Genomic DNA, 17,197 nt, shown 5'->3' with positions numbered 1-17,197 from the left:
AACCTGAAAAGTTTTTGAAGGATTTGGTAAAAGAAGCGAAGGAGATTTGCACACAAGTCCTTGAGTTCCTTAAAGGCAAGGGCTAATGTAGCATTCCATACTATAGGTTTTCTATATTTCCATGTTTGACCTTTAAGAAGATCAAAGAAGATTTTTTTTAACACATTGAATAAAATGAGTACAGTCGTTTAGTGTAAACATTATTGAATGGTGAACCTAATCAATAGATAAAGAAGAGTTTTTATTAAAGAACCAAATGATAACCTAGTATTACATCAATGGTACAAGGATTCATGAGATGGAAATCTACTTGTTCTAAATAAGTATCAATGTAAATAGCCAATGAATGAATCGCCCCATTGATGAATCCATAAGCCAAGTGCACCTTATAGGTGTGATCACTTACGGCGGGTTTAATTTCCCATATCTGAACCAAACGATCATTTACAAAATTATGTGAGCTTCCCAAATCAAATAAGAAGTGTATTGGATATCCATTGATATACCCGTTTGCACATAGTAAATCATTGGGTCTCAATACATAGTGAGGGAAAGAACATTTACAACTACTTAAATGATGTGTATAGACCTCAAGGATATCGAGAATCAGACCTTTATGGTTTGCAACTATGTTTGTTTTGTTGTGGTCTTTGCATTGGAGCTTCCGACATTGCCATTTTGTGTGACCCTTCTTTTAGTAGAACACACAAAAAGGATTTTGTCGCTTGAAATCGCGATCCAGAAATTCGTTGGGTCTCTTGCGTCTCCCATCAAATCGCGATCCAGGAATTCGTTGGGTTTGTTATGGTTCTTCTTTGAAGTGCATTGACAATAAAGGACAATTTCAATGAACTTTTTGAAGGATTTTGGATCCTTATTGTGCATTATCCAATGATAGTCTGAATTGGGGATGCCATTGACAAAACAAGCAATTAACCATTTATCGCCTTTTAGACCCAACTTTTGAATTTGGGTTCTAGTATGGTGAACATAGTCTTCTAGAGAGGAAAATTTCCAGCTAGAGAGGTTCAGTAATGTTTGTGTTGCCTCGGTGCAAGATGGAGGTTGTAGAAATTGACCCTTGAAAACCGTAACAAAGTCTATCCAAGTATTGGGCAATTTCCCTGTAGTGCAAAGCTACCCCCTAATTCTCGACCGACATATGCAATCTTCCTACAATCTAGCTTTGGATAGAGCTCAAAATGAGACTCCCATTGGCCAAGCCACGTGTAGATTGCTTCTTTGGTTCTTTCCTTTTTTTCTCCCCTAAATGGCTTCACGAAAAACGATGGTTCAACTTGATGTTCATCTAGTCTATTAGTATTGTTGTAAAGAATCGATGGTGATTCTTGTGTAGCGGAAGAGATGTGTGTTATGTGTATGTGTGAGAGGAAAGAGGGGAGGAGAGAAACACAAGATGGATAAGAGACAAAATGAAGTATTGAAGAAGAAGGAGATGTATATTAACAAGGAGAATATGATAAATGAAAATGTAGCATTACAAGGAGTCACAACCAACTTAGTATGAAGTATGAGGAGGGTGCTTTATATAGAGTCACCCTTTCTCTTCATTAACTTTACAACAACCACTCTCTCTCTTGGGGAATGTGAAGACTCATAGTCATGGGGAATATGTAACTCATTAGTTATGTGTCATAGAATATGATTCTATGACACATAGTTAATGTGTAGAGTGTAGTGGTGTGACTCTTGACCTTTGAGTAATCATGGATTCTCAAAATGTGTGTTCACACGTTGCACTATGTTGAGCTTGATTCTCAACACGCCCCCTCAAGCTCAACTCAGGTCGGTTCCTTTTGATTGATGTTCGCTTCGGCCGGTATCCTGTTTGGACGATCTCTGGTGTCCGCTTTGGCTTGTACCCAGTTCGGACGGTACCCGGTTCTCGCTTGTACTCCCCCTCAAGCTTGGCAAGTCAGGAATCATCAATCCGAGTTTTGACATGAATTGCCAAAGATTGTTGGCTCCTAAGGCTTTGGTAAAGATGTCGGTTGTTTGAAGATTCGTGTTGATGTGTTGAAGGTCGACATCTCCGGCCTGTACGCGCTCTCGAATGAAGTGATAGTGCACTTCGATATGCTTTTTGCGTGCGTGGAACCAGATATATACTGCTCATGTTGTCCCATTAAATGGAAGTCAGATCCTTGATGGGGATGCCTAGATCCTTCAAAATCCTCTTGAGCCATACGGCTTCACATGCAGCTACGGTTGCACCCCTGTATTCGGCCTCCGTACTCAAAAGTGCGGCGGTAGGCTGCTTCTTACTACTCCAAGATATTTCTCCACTACTGAGCGAGAAGACAAATCCGGAGGTCGATCGTCGATCGGCTTTGTAGCCTGCCCAGTCTGCGTCTGTGTACCCTTCGAGTCGTATTGGTGTGGCCGATGCGTAGTGAACACCGTAATCCATTGTGCCACTCACGTATCGTAATACTCTCTTAGCGCAATCGAAATGGATATCTCGCGGAGTTTGCATGAATTGGCTAAGGAGTCCAACTGGATAGCTAAGGTCGGGTCGAGTGATCGTGAGATAGATGAGGCTCCTGATCAGTTGATGATATTGGGTCGGCTTGCACTCGTCTATGCCGGAGTCAACATCTAGTTTGAGGTTTCGATCGAGGGGCGTTGCCACAGATTTACACTGAGTCATCTCGAACTTGTATAACAAGTTGAGGATATAGTGCCATTGGGAGATCATAATGCCAACCGGAGTCCGAATTACCTCAATGCCTAGGAAGTAATGAAGCTCCTTCATATCCGTCATCTTGAATTTGTTGGAGAGGAGGGACTTCACCTTATTGATGTCAACTAAAATTTCACCTCCAATGACCAGATCATCCACATATAGGATGATGATAATTAGGCTTCTAGAGTCGTGTCATATGTAGAGGGAGTTGTCGGATTTCAACATTCGAAAGCCGATTTGATGAAGATATTGCGTAATCTTCGAATGCCAAGCATGCGATGCTTGCTTGAGGCCATAGAGAGGCTTCTTGAGTTGGCATACGGGTTTTGGATGAATGCGTGATTCGAAGACGGGTGGTTGTACCATGTACACCTCGTCTAATTCGCCTTGAAGAAAGGCGTTCCTGACGTCCATTTGGTGGAGGTGTCACCCTTTTGCCGCTGCAGGTGCGATCACGGTCCGCACTGTTAGGAAACAGGTCCCTCCGGATGGGAGGCCTCGGCCGAAACTGGATGTGGAGTACCCGGTTACGGAAGACCTGGTGAGAACCGGATGACGGCAACCCGGCATTGGAAGACCTTGTGAGAACCGGATGATGAGTACCCGGCAAGAGCCGGATGGTAAAGACCCGGTGAGAACCGGATGTGGAGTACCCGGTTACGGAATACCCGATGAGAAGTGGATGATGAGTACCCGGCAAGCGTCGGATGATGCAGGCCCGGTGAGGAGTGCTCACCGGATTAAGGGACATATTCGTAAATATGTTTTCTGAGAGTCCATTGGGGCTATATTTGTGAATAGCCGAAAAGTCATATTAGTATAAATATGACTGAGGGCAAACTTAGGTGCTATTGTTGTCATTCTTGTTTGCGCAAGATTAGAGCGTGTAACAGTGTACAGAGAGAGTGTGAGAGAGGAAGAGGTCATTGCCTCTGTTGTAACCGCCGCCTATGGTGAAGACAGCAAGCTCGAGGTCGTGGCCTCGGTGCTTTCCTATTGTACATTCTGATATAGTGATAGTTTGCAGTCTGTGGGCTGCCGTGGTTTTTCCCGAGTTTGGGTTTTCCACGTAAACATCCTGTGTACTCTTCTCTTCACTGTGCCGTGCATTCATTCCCGTTTTCTGTGTAAGATTCTAAGCTCGGTTGTGGCCAAGCATTGCGCATAGGGAGCGTGTAGTTCCTGTCACGCACCATCGTCATCTTTGCCATTGAGGCAAAGGTCACTTCATAGCCGACTCCATGTGTTTGTGCGTATCCTTTCGCTACGAGTCGAGCTTTGTAACGATTTAGTAAGACTCCGGTACCAAGATGGCTCCAGCATGGTGGAGCACATGAATGCCTTCAAGGGTTGATCCACCAGGCAACATCATTGGAAGTACCTCTTGCCGATGAGGTACTAGCGCTACTCCTACTCGGTTCCCTCCTAGATAGCTGGGAGACGTTGGTTGTCACTTTGGGCACCGCCGAGCCGGAAGGGAAATGGTTATCCCTAGCAAGAGTGAAGTCGAGCTTGCTAGATGAGGAGGCGCGTTAGAGAGATAAGGATACGAGCTCCGACTCCAAAGCGCTCCTTACCGAATCGGAATGCGGAAGACAAAGGAACTGTAGTCCCCAGAACCGGGAAAAGTCGGGGACACGGTCAAAGTCAATGGGGAGGCCTACTTGCTTCTATTGCGGCAAGCCGGGACACTTCCAGAAGAATTGTCGGCACTTCCGAAAAGACAAGGAAACCGACAGTACTGATTCAAAGCGGACACCAGACCGGAACGGTAAAGACCGGAGGGGGCCAAACCGGAAGGGAACGACGGCAATCGCGGCAAGTGAAGAAAATTTTATGCTCATCACCGAGGAGAGTGAGCTAAACCTTGCCGGCGACGAGATGACTTGGGTAGTCGACTCCGGAGCGTCGTTCCACCCTACCCCGGACCGGAAATGCTTGTCATCCTACTCAACCGGTGATCACGGTTGTGTCCGGATGGGGAATGAAGGTACATGCCGAATTGTCGGCATAGGAGACGTGTGGCTGACAACACCAACCGGATGCAAGCTGCTGCTGAAGGATGTTCGACACGTTCTAGAGGTTCATCTGAACCTGATATCAGCCGGTGGGCTACATGATGAAGGCTACACGGGTAGCATCCGGAACGGTGTTATGAAGTTCAGCAAAGGGAGCCTGATTGTGGCTCGGGCCCGGAAGGTAAACACACTGTACCTGATGAATGCCCGGTTATGTCTGGAGGAAGTGAACGTGGCATCTGACACTGCCGGTGAGCTGTGGCACAAAAGGCTGTGTCACATGAGCGAGAAGGGGATGAAGAGGCTTGCAGACGACAACCTCATTACAGTGAAGAACGTGCACTTGAAGTGCACTAATTGCCTGGCCGGTAAGCAAAACCGGACCTCCTTCCGACCAAGGCCACCGATGAGACGTAATGCACCACTGGAGTTGGTGCATATTGATGTGTGTCAAGTGGACACGAAGTCACATTCAGGATCGCAGTACTTCGTGACGTTCATTGATGACTACAGCCGGAAGCTATGGGCCACACTGTTGAAGACGAAGGATCAGGTGCTATCCGTCTTCAAAGAGCTCCACACGAGAGTGGAAAAAGAAACCGGTTGGAAGCTGAAAGCGGTTCGAGCAGATAACGGAGGTGAATACCGGGGGCAGTTCGAGGAGTACTATCGCTCAAAGGGAATCCGGCTCGAATTTACCATGCCGAAGACGCCGGAACTAAACGGGTTGGCCGAGAAGATGAACCGGACCATAATGGAGAGGGTCCGGAGTATGTTGGCGCATGCAAAACTACCCAAGAAGTTTTGGGCTGAGGCACTGTCGACGGTGACATATGTGATAAACAGATCACCCTTAGTACCCTTGGACGGAGACACACCACAAAGAGTCTGGACCGGTAAGGAAGTGTCCTACTGGCATCTGAAAGTATTCAAGTGTCTTGCGCATGTGCATGTAGCTAAGGACTGGAGAGGAAAACTAGATCCGAAGACCCGGCCATGCATATTCCTCGGTTACAGTGACGATGAGTTCGGCTACCGAGTGTGGGACCTGGTCGACAAGAAGGTATTCCGGAGTCGAGATATTATCTTCTTGGAGGACAAGACACTCGCCGACTGGGAGTCGGAGAAGAAGATAATGAACTCCGAGTCAACCGGTAAGGATCGATTCTACGATGAGCAGACCCAACCGGGAAAAGACCGGTTAGCACTCGAGGAACCAGCCGGTTACGGTGAGGATACCGAACCGGCAGAAGAAGAAGTAGAGGAAGCTGAAACCGGAACCGGCCAAGACCCCGAATCGGATTCAGATGAAGATCAAATAGTGGAGCCAGTTGCCGAAGGCCAAAGACGGAGATATCCTCTCAGAGAGAGAAGGGCCCCCCGAAGATTTCCGGATTCAGAGCATGTGCTGCTGACCGATGAGGGAGAGCCGGAAAGCTTCGAAGAAGCGAAGGATGACACCCACAGCCGCAAATGGTTAAGTGCCATGCAGGATGAGATGGATTCCCTGCATGAGAACCATACGTACGAATTGGTGGAGTTGCCGAAAGAAAAGCGGGCACTCCGAAACAAGTGGGTGTACAAGTTGAAACCGGGAGATGACGGCAACCCCCCGAGATACAAGGCTAGGATCGTGGTGAAGGGGTTCCAGCAGAAGAAGGGTGTGGACTTCGACGAGATATTTGCCCCGGTAGTAAAGATGACCTCCATCCGGACGGTGCTGAGTATAGCGGCTAGCATGGACCTCGAGGTAGAGCAGTTGGACGTGAAGACGACATTCCTTCATGGTGACCTCGAAGAGGAGATCTACATGCAGCAACCGGAAGGATTTTTGGAGAAAGGGAAGGAGCGCCTGGTTTGCCGGTTGAAGAAGAGCCTGACAGTACGGACTGAAGCAGGCTCCCCGACAATGGTACCGGAAGTTCGACTCCTTCATGACTGATCAAGGGTACGACAAGACGCAGGCCGATCACTGCGTGTTTGTGAAGAAGTTCGAAGGAGGCGACTTCCTGATACTCCTTCTGTACGTGGACGACATGTTGATCGTCAGACGGGACCAAGCCAAAATACGGATGTTGAAGAAGGCCCTCAATCGAACCTTTGCAATGAAAGACTTGGGTTCGGAAAGACAGATGTTGGGGATGCATATCATCCGGAACTGGCCAACAAAGCAATTGTGGTTGTCATAGGAGAAGTACATGACAAAGGTTCTTCAGCGGTTCAACATGTTAGAAGCGAAACCGGTCGAAACGACACTCCCGGCAAACTGCAGATTATCCAATATGCAAAGCCCGAAGACGAAAGCAGAGAAGGCTGATATGATGAAGGTTCCATATGCCTCTGCCGTCGGGAGCTTGATGTACGCAATGGGTGTACCTGACCGGATATAGGATACGTAGTCGGAGTGGTGAGGCGGTTTATGAGCAATCCCGGCAAGGAGCATTGGAACGCGGTCAAATGGATACTCCGGTACTTCAAGGGCACTTCAAATATGTGTCTCTGATTCGGCTCCGGTAAACCTCAACTTGACGGTTTTACCGATTCGGACATGTCGGCTGATGTGGATACCAGCCGGTCTACATCTGGGTATGTAATGACATATGCAGGGGGAGCTGTTTCGTGGTAGTTGAGGCTGCAGAAGACGGTTGTGTTGTCAACCACGGAGGCGGAGTACATGGTGGTTGTGGAAGCCGGCAAGGAAATATTATGGATGAAGGACTTCATCGGAGAGCTCGGTATCCGGCAAGATGAATACCAGCTCTATTGCGACAGTCAAAGTGCCATCCACCTTGCTAAGAATGCGGCCTACCATTCCCGGACAAAGCATATCCAGCGAAGGTATCACTGGATCCAGGAAAGAGTAGATGACCAGGAGTTCGCGCTGCTGAAGATCCACACGGCCGAGAACGGGTCAAATATCTTGACCAAAGTAATGATACCCGACAAGCCGGATGCATGTCGAAAGCAGATCGGACTAGTAACACATCCCATGCCGGAGTGAACGGGGAGTTTGTTAGGAAACAGGTCCCTCCAGATGGGAGGCCTCGGCTGAAACCGGATGTGGAGTACCCAGCTACGGAAGACCCGGTGAGAACCGGATGACGGCAACCTGGCTATGGAAGAACCGGTGAGAACCAGATGACGGCAACCTGGCATTGGAAGACCCGGTGAGAACCGGATGACGAGTACTCGGCAAGCGCCGGATGATGCAGGCCCGGTAAGGAGTGCTCACCGGATAAAGGGACATATTTGTAAATATGTTTTCTGAGAGTCCATCGGGGCTTTATTTGTGAATAGCCGAAAAGTCATATTAGTATAAATATGACTTAGGGCAAACTTAGGTGTTGTTGTTGTCATTCTTGTTTGCGCAAGATTAGAGCGTGTAACAGTGTACAGAGAGAGTGAGAGAGAGGAAGAGGTCGTTGCCTCTTTTGTAACCGCCGCCTATGGCGAAGACAGCAAGCTCGAGGTCGTGGCCTCGGTGCTTTCCTATTGTACATTCTAATATAGTGATATTTTGCGGTCTGTGGGCTGCCGTGGTTTTTCCCGAGTTTGGGTTTTCCACGTAAACATCATGTGTACTCTTCTCTTCACTGTGCCGTGCATTCATTCCCGTTTTCTGTGTAAGATTCTAAGCTCGGTTGTGGCCAAGCATTGCGCATAGGGAGCGTGTAGTTCCTGTCACGCACCATCGTCATCTTTGCCACTGAGGCAAAGGTCACTTCATAGCCGACTCCATGTGTTTGTGCGTATCCTTTCGCTACGAGTCGAGCTTTGTAACGGTTTACGGAGCCGTCATCATTATACTTCACCTTGTAGATCCATATGTAGCCAATTGCCTTCTTGTGCGGTGAGTGGGTAACGGGATCCCATGTCTCGTTCTTGGAGAGTGCTTGCATCTCCTCATTCATCTCTTCAACCCATTTGGGGTCCGTCGCGGCTTCGGAAAACGTTTCCGGCTCCCGTATTGTCACTACCTTCATCATAAAAGCGTAATGGTACGCCATATAATCGTTGTAGCCGAATAAGCTTACGGGGTTGTTTTCACGGGTGGATTGGTGGATCTTCTCGTTTGCGGATACTACGGCTTTCTCCGCTCCATTTGTCCGGATCTCAAGGCCTTCGAACTCACTATCGAGGGAGTGAGTCGATTCGTTCCCATCAAAGTGATCGTCTTTATACTCCGTTATTTTCCCCTTCCCTTTGTCCATCTTCGGACTTGGCCGAGATGTGCTTTGATCACTCGGGGGTTCTTGTGGCCCACTAAGCCTTGCCGTAATTGGGCTTTCTTCGAACATGCGTGTGAGTCGATCTTCGGCTTCTATCTCTATTTCAGCGGAATCCGGGTTGAGTGGAATCGAAGTCGAAGTTATCTCTGGTGCGTACCAAGATGCGGACTCGTCGAAAACGATGTCTCGACTTAATCGAGATTTTCGAGTTGAGGGGTTGTAGCACTTGTACCCCTTTTGCTCCAGTGAATATCCTACGAGGATACATTTCTCAGACTTCGGGTCAAGATTTTGACGCTTCTCGTCGGGGATGTGCACATACGCAATGGAGCCGAATATTTGAACATGTGATAGGTCCGGCTTCTTTCCGAAACACTTCTCGTGGGGAGTAAGTTCATGCACACCCGATGTCGTACACCGATTCATGAGGTATACGGCTGTGTTAGCCGCTTCTGCCCAATACGACTTCAACACATGCTTCTCGTTCATCATGGCTCATGCTACTTCAAGGATGTGCCGATTCTTTCGTTTGGCCACTCCGTTTTGTTGTGGCGTATGTCGACACGAAAACTCTCGTCGAATTCCTTCTTTCCATAGATACATCGTAAACTCTTCCGAGAAATATTCCTTGCCTCCATCCGACCGAAGACATCGTACATGTCGGCCCGTGGCTTTCTCGACTTTATTCTTGAATTTTTGGAAGTGTCCAAACACTTCGCTCTTTTGCCGCATCGGGTAGATCCAAGTGTGCCAAGAGAAGTAATTGATGAAGGTCACGTAGTATCGGCATCCACCGAATGTCGCCATTTGAGCCAGTCCCCATACATCGGAATGAATTACGTCGAGTACGCCTTTTCTTACATTCCTCTCCTTTGGAAATGGATGCCGATGTTGCTTACCGAATTGGGAAGCTGCACATACGCCTTCAATCTGTCTTTCTTTGATGGTCGAGAGTCTGATGACGACTCCTTTCGATTGCATCGCCTTGAGCTTTTGAAGGTTGATATGGCCAATTCGCTTGTGCCATAACTCTATGTCGGACTTGGCTTTCATGCATTTTGCAAACATGGCCGATTTTATCTCGAGCGAGTCGAGAATGAACATTCGGCCCTCGCTTCGTCTGCACACGATGAGTCGGCCCTATTTTTCGATGAAGCAACCGCCGTAATTAAATTGAACTTGCATTCCTTGCTCCACAATTTGACCGACGGAGACGAAATTCTTCGTGATAGTTGGTACATGCAAGACATTTTTAATGTAAGTTTGCTTACCTTTTTCTCCGAACGGGACATTGCCGATGTGCTGAATCGGGTGCGTAGTGTCGTCTCCAGTTTCGACATAGTCGGGTGGTTCCGGCTCTTGAAGTTCTCGGAACCATTCTAGATGCGATGTCATATGGTTCGAGGCACCGGAATCGACGAACCATACGTCTTCCGGACCAGAGGCCCTAGTAGAATTAGAGGCCGACATAGAATTCACTCTATGTCTCATTATGAATAATCCACCGTAGTCGTCGTACTCGGAGTTGGCAGTGTAATTGGTGAGTTGTTGGCTAGTGGAAGCCAACTTGCATATCTTCTTATGGCATTCTTCTTCGCAGTGACCGATTTTTCCGCAATATCTGCAATCGACCAAGTTTTGTCGGCTCGGACCGGAATGGTGGCTCCCCCTTCTTCCGAAAGTTCCTCGATGGCCTCCATCTTGTTGTCGTAATTGAGAGTTGTTTTCATAAGTCGGGCATTGTCTGCCTCGTCCAAGTTGGCCGAATCGGCCTCTTCTTGTACGGCCGCGTCCTCTTCCTCCATCTGAATGCGCCCCCATGGCAAGTATTTTTTCTGGCCAAGCATCATACTATCGTCATCTCTAATCCTGGGGTTCCAAAACAGTGGTTGACGGAGTTGTTCCTCCATCATTTTTGGCTGCATTAAAACCAGCCCCTCTCTTAAACTTGACCAGGCCCTCATTATGGTGCGGGCCACCCTATCCTCCTTTAGGCCTGGACTGAATAACCACAACTTCTTTGCCTTCCAAGGGCCGGCATTCCTCGGACACGAGAGTTCAGTTCTATCTCTAAGAAGCAATTTCCACAATTCTAGTCCAAGTTGGAGACTTCGCACCAGGAGCTTACCGAGTGAAGCCTTACTTTGGTGAATCGGATCCACCATCCCTAGTCCACCTTGATTTTTTGCCTTGATCAAACAACTCCAGGCCACTTTAACTGACGCCGTCTCATGGTCTCTACCCAACCAAAGGAACCCTCTCACCATCCCTAGTCCACCTTGATTTTTTGCCTTGATCAAACAACTCCAAGCCACTTTAGCTGATGTCGTCTCATGGTCTCTACCCAACCAAAGGAACCCTCTCACCATTGCCTTAATATTTTTGATGCAATCTTTATCTAATATCCAACATGCCAATGAGTGCCACATGGTGGCCAACAAAATGTAGTTTACTACAACCACTCTACCTGCAAGGGAAGGCTTTATTGATGCCCATAACCGAAGCTTTTTTCTGATTTTGTCTTTCTCTTGCTCAAGCTGCTGGTTTTTCTGAATCTCTACTCCCACCAAAAAGCCCAAATATTTAATAGCCCTTCCATTAGGGACCCATTGAAAATCAGCATTAGGTTTCCAAAGCGGCCATGAGTTTGGACTTACCCAAAACCCTCTACTTTTGTTCCAATTAATTTTCCCACCTGATGCTTTACAAAACAACTCCATCCGTTTTTCAGCTTGTTGTAAATTAGCATCATTGCCTTGTAGATAGAGCATAGTGTCATCTACATACATGGAGTCCAACAAGTCCTTGCAAGCATGTGGGACAACCAATCCCTGAATTCCTGCATCCAGTCTATTTAAAAAGAAAAAGAATGCCTCTAAAATAAATAAATAAAGATAGGGGACCAACGGGCACCCCTGCCTGACAGACTTGCATAATGGAATTGATGGACCTTGTTTCCCTAATACCAACACCCTACTCAAGCTTCCTTTGTAAAGGGCCAACGTAGTTGATATCCATTTTGAGGGTAGTCCCAGCCGCTCCATGACTTTGTCTAAAAAAGGCCACTGTACTCTGTTATATGTCTTCTCGAAGTCAAGCATGAGACATGCAATATGTTGATTGGTTTTCTTTGCCAGGGCAATCGCCTCCCAAAAGGTCAACACATTATCAATTATACATCTATTTTCCATGAATCCTGTTTGTTCCACATTAATTAGCGCATGCAGATGGGGTATGACCCTCTTTGCCAGAATATTAGCAAAAATCTTATAGATTGTGTTGAGCAACGTAATCGGTCTCCATTGCCTCACATCCGTTACTATACCCTTTACCTTAGGAATTAGAAATATTAGTCCCTCTTTAAAATGCTCAAGAAGGTACCTATCATCCTATGCCTCATTTAGTCCAGCAACCAAGTCAACCTTAATTACTTCCCAAAAAATTTCAAAAAAATCTTTTGATAATCCATCGACGCCTGGACAAGACGTACTACATAACTTGCCAGAGCGTCTGACAACTCCTCTTCCAAGAGTGGCCCTGACAACTTAACTTGTGCAACCTCTGAAATTATTGGTTGCATTCCCTCTAGTACAAATTCTACCAGTGAAGGTTGGTCTAGGAGACTATAACTATTTGAGAGTAGCCCACTATAGTGAGATGTGACTGCCTCCATGATCTCCGCTACATCTTCTGACAGTGAACCATCATCCTTAATTAGATTAGGATTGAAGTTACCATTTGTGCTCGGTTTTTTAAACTTAAAAAATTGTTTGTTCACCTTGTCCCCATTCCTGCTCCACCAATCTGTTGAACTCCTGAATACCATCTTATTTCTTGACACAATCAACCACTGTAGTGATTCTTTAGCAGCCTCCAGACCTGATCTTGACCATTAGCACTTGGGATTTTTTTGAAGCATTCTTTGGGCAGCCGCTATCGATCTTCTTAATCTCACCTCTCTTTCCTTAGACATCACAATTCTATTTTTAGTCTCTTCATGCAAATAATTTGAAGTTTCAATAATCTTTCCTCGAATATTATCCAATGCACCACAACCAGCTAGATTATTTTCCCATATACTCCTTATCTTACTTCCCACCTCCACATCCTCAAAAAGTTTACTACTAATCCTCAAATTGCAGTCCCTTTTTTACCGCCTCTGATTGACCAGCGTAATCATAACCGGCATGTGATCAGAGTAAGCTGAACCTGCGATGATTTCAACATTGCTGCCATATTTTTCCAATTCCGAGCTTATGTATATTCTGTCTATGGGAGACATACAATAGCCATTTATATTGCAGCCTGCACTGGAGAAGCATAGCAAGCTCCAAGGTTTTTTTAGTACATACCAAGCATCTTTCACTCCCATTCTGCCCATCAACAAATCCCATGCAACTAACTCTAACCCCTGCACCACCGTATGCATGCCCCCCACCTTGTCCTCTGTGTGCATAGTCATGTTAAAATCCCCTGCAAGGATCCATGCATTTGCCATCGGCTAATTGCCTTCAAAAAAAGGCTCGCATCGCTGTCGAATTGGGCGTACACATTTATTATTCCAATGATGCGTTGTTGCCATCTGACAGTCACATAGATGGCACGTCCCTCCACGATGGTGCCTTGGCCCACAACAATAATATCTGGATTATTCTTGATAGATGTACAAACATTATTCTTCATAGATGTACAAACACCCCCTTTTCTACCATGCTCACCCTGCGCTAGGGACCAAAAAGTATGCCAATCCCCCACGAGAGGATTGCCAATACTCAAGATTCTGTTCGCACTAAAATGGTGCTCTTGCAAGAGCAAAATGTCTGGGATCCCCCTAAAGCTAGGGGATTTGAACTCTTGGCGGAGGTTCTTCCTCTCCAACATACATTTGCTACCCCCTAGACCTTTTATGTTCCACGTGATTAATTTCATGAGATCAATTGTGAAGTCTCCCAAGCCGGACATAGTCCCTCCCTACGAGCCCATGCCCAACCTCCCGCCTTGATCCTCTCCCATCGTAAAACAACATCTTGCCTTGTAGCTTCTGCCATTTCCTCCTCATGGAAGTGCAACACCTCATCGAGGGAGTCTACCATCTCCTCTAGGCATAGTAAAATCTGTTTTTTAATGCAAGAATTATCAAAACTCCCACATATCATTCCAGCATTCAGCCACATCAACATCCAATTATCTCCATTCCAAGTGATAGGCAGGCTATGAAAATATTTGTGCGACTTGACTTCTATAAAGTTCGAGATCCATGGCATGTTACTGGTTGTAACCTCTAGGTTTATTAGATCAAAAGAGAAGCCTATAGCCGGTAGCTTGTTTCGTTCAGCAACAACTACATAAACCCTTAGCCCTAGAGCTTCCCCATGTGAAAAATCAGTTAGGCTTGTGAGAGCCTGCTGACTAAACCTATATCCCTTGTCCAACATGTCCCCTTCCAATATTTTTGACCTAACAAATTTGATCGGAACTCTAACATTTGCCTCCTTACTTCCTTGTCCCAACGCTTGCAACTTCTGAATTTCGGGAGTGATGGATGACCTTTCTTGACACCTCCCATTACGTAACCACTCTTTCATTGCTCTCAATCCCATACTTCCACTTTTGCCAATGGAGGAAGGGGAGCGCATGGTATATTCTTGTCTAAGTATTGCACTTTTTAACATGAGCTCGAGTGTCAGGAATAGTACTAAAACAGAGAGAGAATTAGTACTAGAGAAGGGAAGTACTATTAGTACTAAGAGGATGGGACTGCGTAAGACTCCCAAGAGGGAGGAAAGAGAAGAGAAGAGAAGAGAAGAGAGAGAGAGAGAGAGAGAGAGATGATGATAATAGATGATATATTATAGGAAGAGTAAGTACAAGATGGCTATGAGGCTTAAGACTGGCATTGAACCAATTTGGTTCAAAACAATGCCTTGTGCCTCCTTTTATAGTGCTCTCAAGAGTAGTCTTGAAGCTTCTAGAATGTTCCAGAGAAATCTGGAATATACATTAATTTCTTATAATAAAGCATAAATGAAAATAATATCCTACAAATTACAATAGATGGTGTGATGGTTAAGAGCTCGACCCATATACCATAAGGTCATGGGTTCGAGTCTTGCCATAACATGACACTATCCCCCCTTTAAGACGACGAGTGGAACAAGTCGACGCTGATTAAGGACCGGGTTTGTCGGGATACTGTCGGTGAAAATCAGCAAGAAGATCCTGAGCATTGGCGACATGCTCGATGGGCTCCCAAGTACGTTCGCTCAGACTATAGCCGAGCCAATCGACCAAATAATAAAGTTTGCTGCGAACAAATTTGGAGTCGAGGATGCTCCAGGCTGGCGTCTAACTCAAGCAGGGGTGGCGGTGGTCTAACACAATAGGGAATAGTGTTTGCTTTATAAGGTTCAAGAAGAGAACTATGGAAAGACAGGATGTATCCGAGGATGCAAAGGAAGATCAAGGCGGAACGTGACATCATTAACCTTACCGGTAATACAGAAAGGACCGAGTCGTCGGTAATCCAACTTGTCGAGTAGTCTTGATGTGACGACGTAAAAGCCATACTCGATCTCCGATGGCGAAAGAGGAGGGAAGCCGATGACAATCCGTGTAAGTCTTCTGTGTCTATTGAGCATGACGAAGATGAGTAGAGAGATCCATCTGGATCTTGCGTAGTCTCTCCAAATGATCCTCGGCACGAGGATTGGTAGGTAGCTCCAGGGTGTCGATCACCGACCAGCGAGGATGAGAACCGGTATAAGCGTAGAATGGGGAGACTCAAGTCGAGGAGTGAACAACATTATTATACGCAAACTCCGCAAAGTGGAGAATCTCGGCCCAATCGTCCTGTTGATAACTCAAGAAACACCGGAGATATTGCTCTAGGGTTTGGTTTGTTCGTTCCGCCTGCCCATCGGTCTGAGGATGGTAGCCGGAGGAGAGGTTGCAAGAGACCTTGAGCATCTTGAAGAGATGCTGCCAAAATTTGGAGACGAATTGCGGTCCTCGGTCACTGATGATCCTGTCTGGGAGGCCATGATGCTGAAATACCTCACGCAAGACAAGGGCGGCGGTTTCCTCGCTAGTGATGGCCTTAGTACATGGCACAAAATGTGCCATCTTCGTATATCGATCGACGATGGTTAAGATAGCATCAAACCCCTTCGAGACCGGCAGATCTGTGATAAAGTCAAGACAAATAGACTGCCACGGCTTACTTGGAATCGGTAAGGGTTCCAACAAGCCATATGGATGGTGTCGTGGCATCTTTGCTCGGCAACAAGCAACACAGGTCCGAACGTAGTCGTTGACAAAACGTCGCATATGGGGCCACCAAAAGGATCGTTGAACTAGATCCAACATCTTAGTGCTACCGAAATGTCCCGCCATATGGGTGTCGTGACAACTTTGGACAATTTGAAGGCGACAAGAGCAATCGGGGACATATACAAGCTTTTTAAAGAATAACAAACCATCATGATATTCGAATTGTCGGTAGTCCATACCTGGTTGTTGAGACTGGGAACAGGATGCCCGAGAGGTATCAATGTGCGCCAGAATGTCTTGAGCAAAATTGTCCATCTTCAAGTTCGCACATATGGTGTCGGTAATCTGGGAATCCATTGGGGTGTGAAAAATCCACATTGTGTGCAATCGTGTTGTTCCCAAGATTACTTGCTTTTGATTATCGAACGCTGGATCACCAGGACAAGGTGCAAGATATGAACGCCGTGATAGTGCATCTGCCTTTCCTTGTTGCTTCCCCGGTCAATATGCGATTTTGAAATCAAAACGTGTGAGGAATTGAGCCCACCTAGCTTGCCGTCGATTTAGCACACGAGCGTTCTGGAAATAAGAAAGATTCTTGTGATCACTGAAGAAGATGACCTGATGTGGAGAGCCCTCCAAAAAATGCCACCATTGCACAAATGAATCCACGATGGCTAATAACTCCTTGTCATGTATTTCATAGTTGATTTCCGCAACATCGAATTTGCGCGAATGGAAAGCCATTGGATGTAACTCTTCTTTATCTCCTTGTTGAGAAAGGATGCTACCGAGGGCGAAATCTGATGCGTCGGCCTCCATGATGAATGGTTTGCTTGTATCCACATGAGCTAGAATAGGTGCTGATGTAAAGACTTTCTTAAGATGCCGAAAAGCCATGTCCGCTTCATTGGACCAAAGAAATGCTTGTCCCTTCTTCGTAAGTTGTGTGAGAGGTAAAATAATCTTCGAGT

The sequence above is a fragment of the Azolla caroliniana genome, unplaced genomic scaffold (genome assembly GCF_043228905.1).
Source record: "Azolla caroliniana isolate FFs.n. ecotype wild unplaced genomic scaffold, voAzoCaro1.0.p SCAF_12, whole genome shotgun sequence".
NCBI lineage: Eukaryota > Viridiplantae > Streptophyta > Polypodiopsida > Salviniales > Salviniaceae > Azolla > Azolla caroliniana.
Note: the sequence above shows the minus strand (reverse complement) of the source record.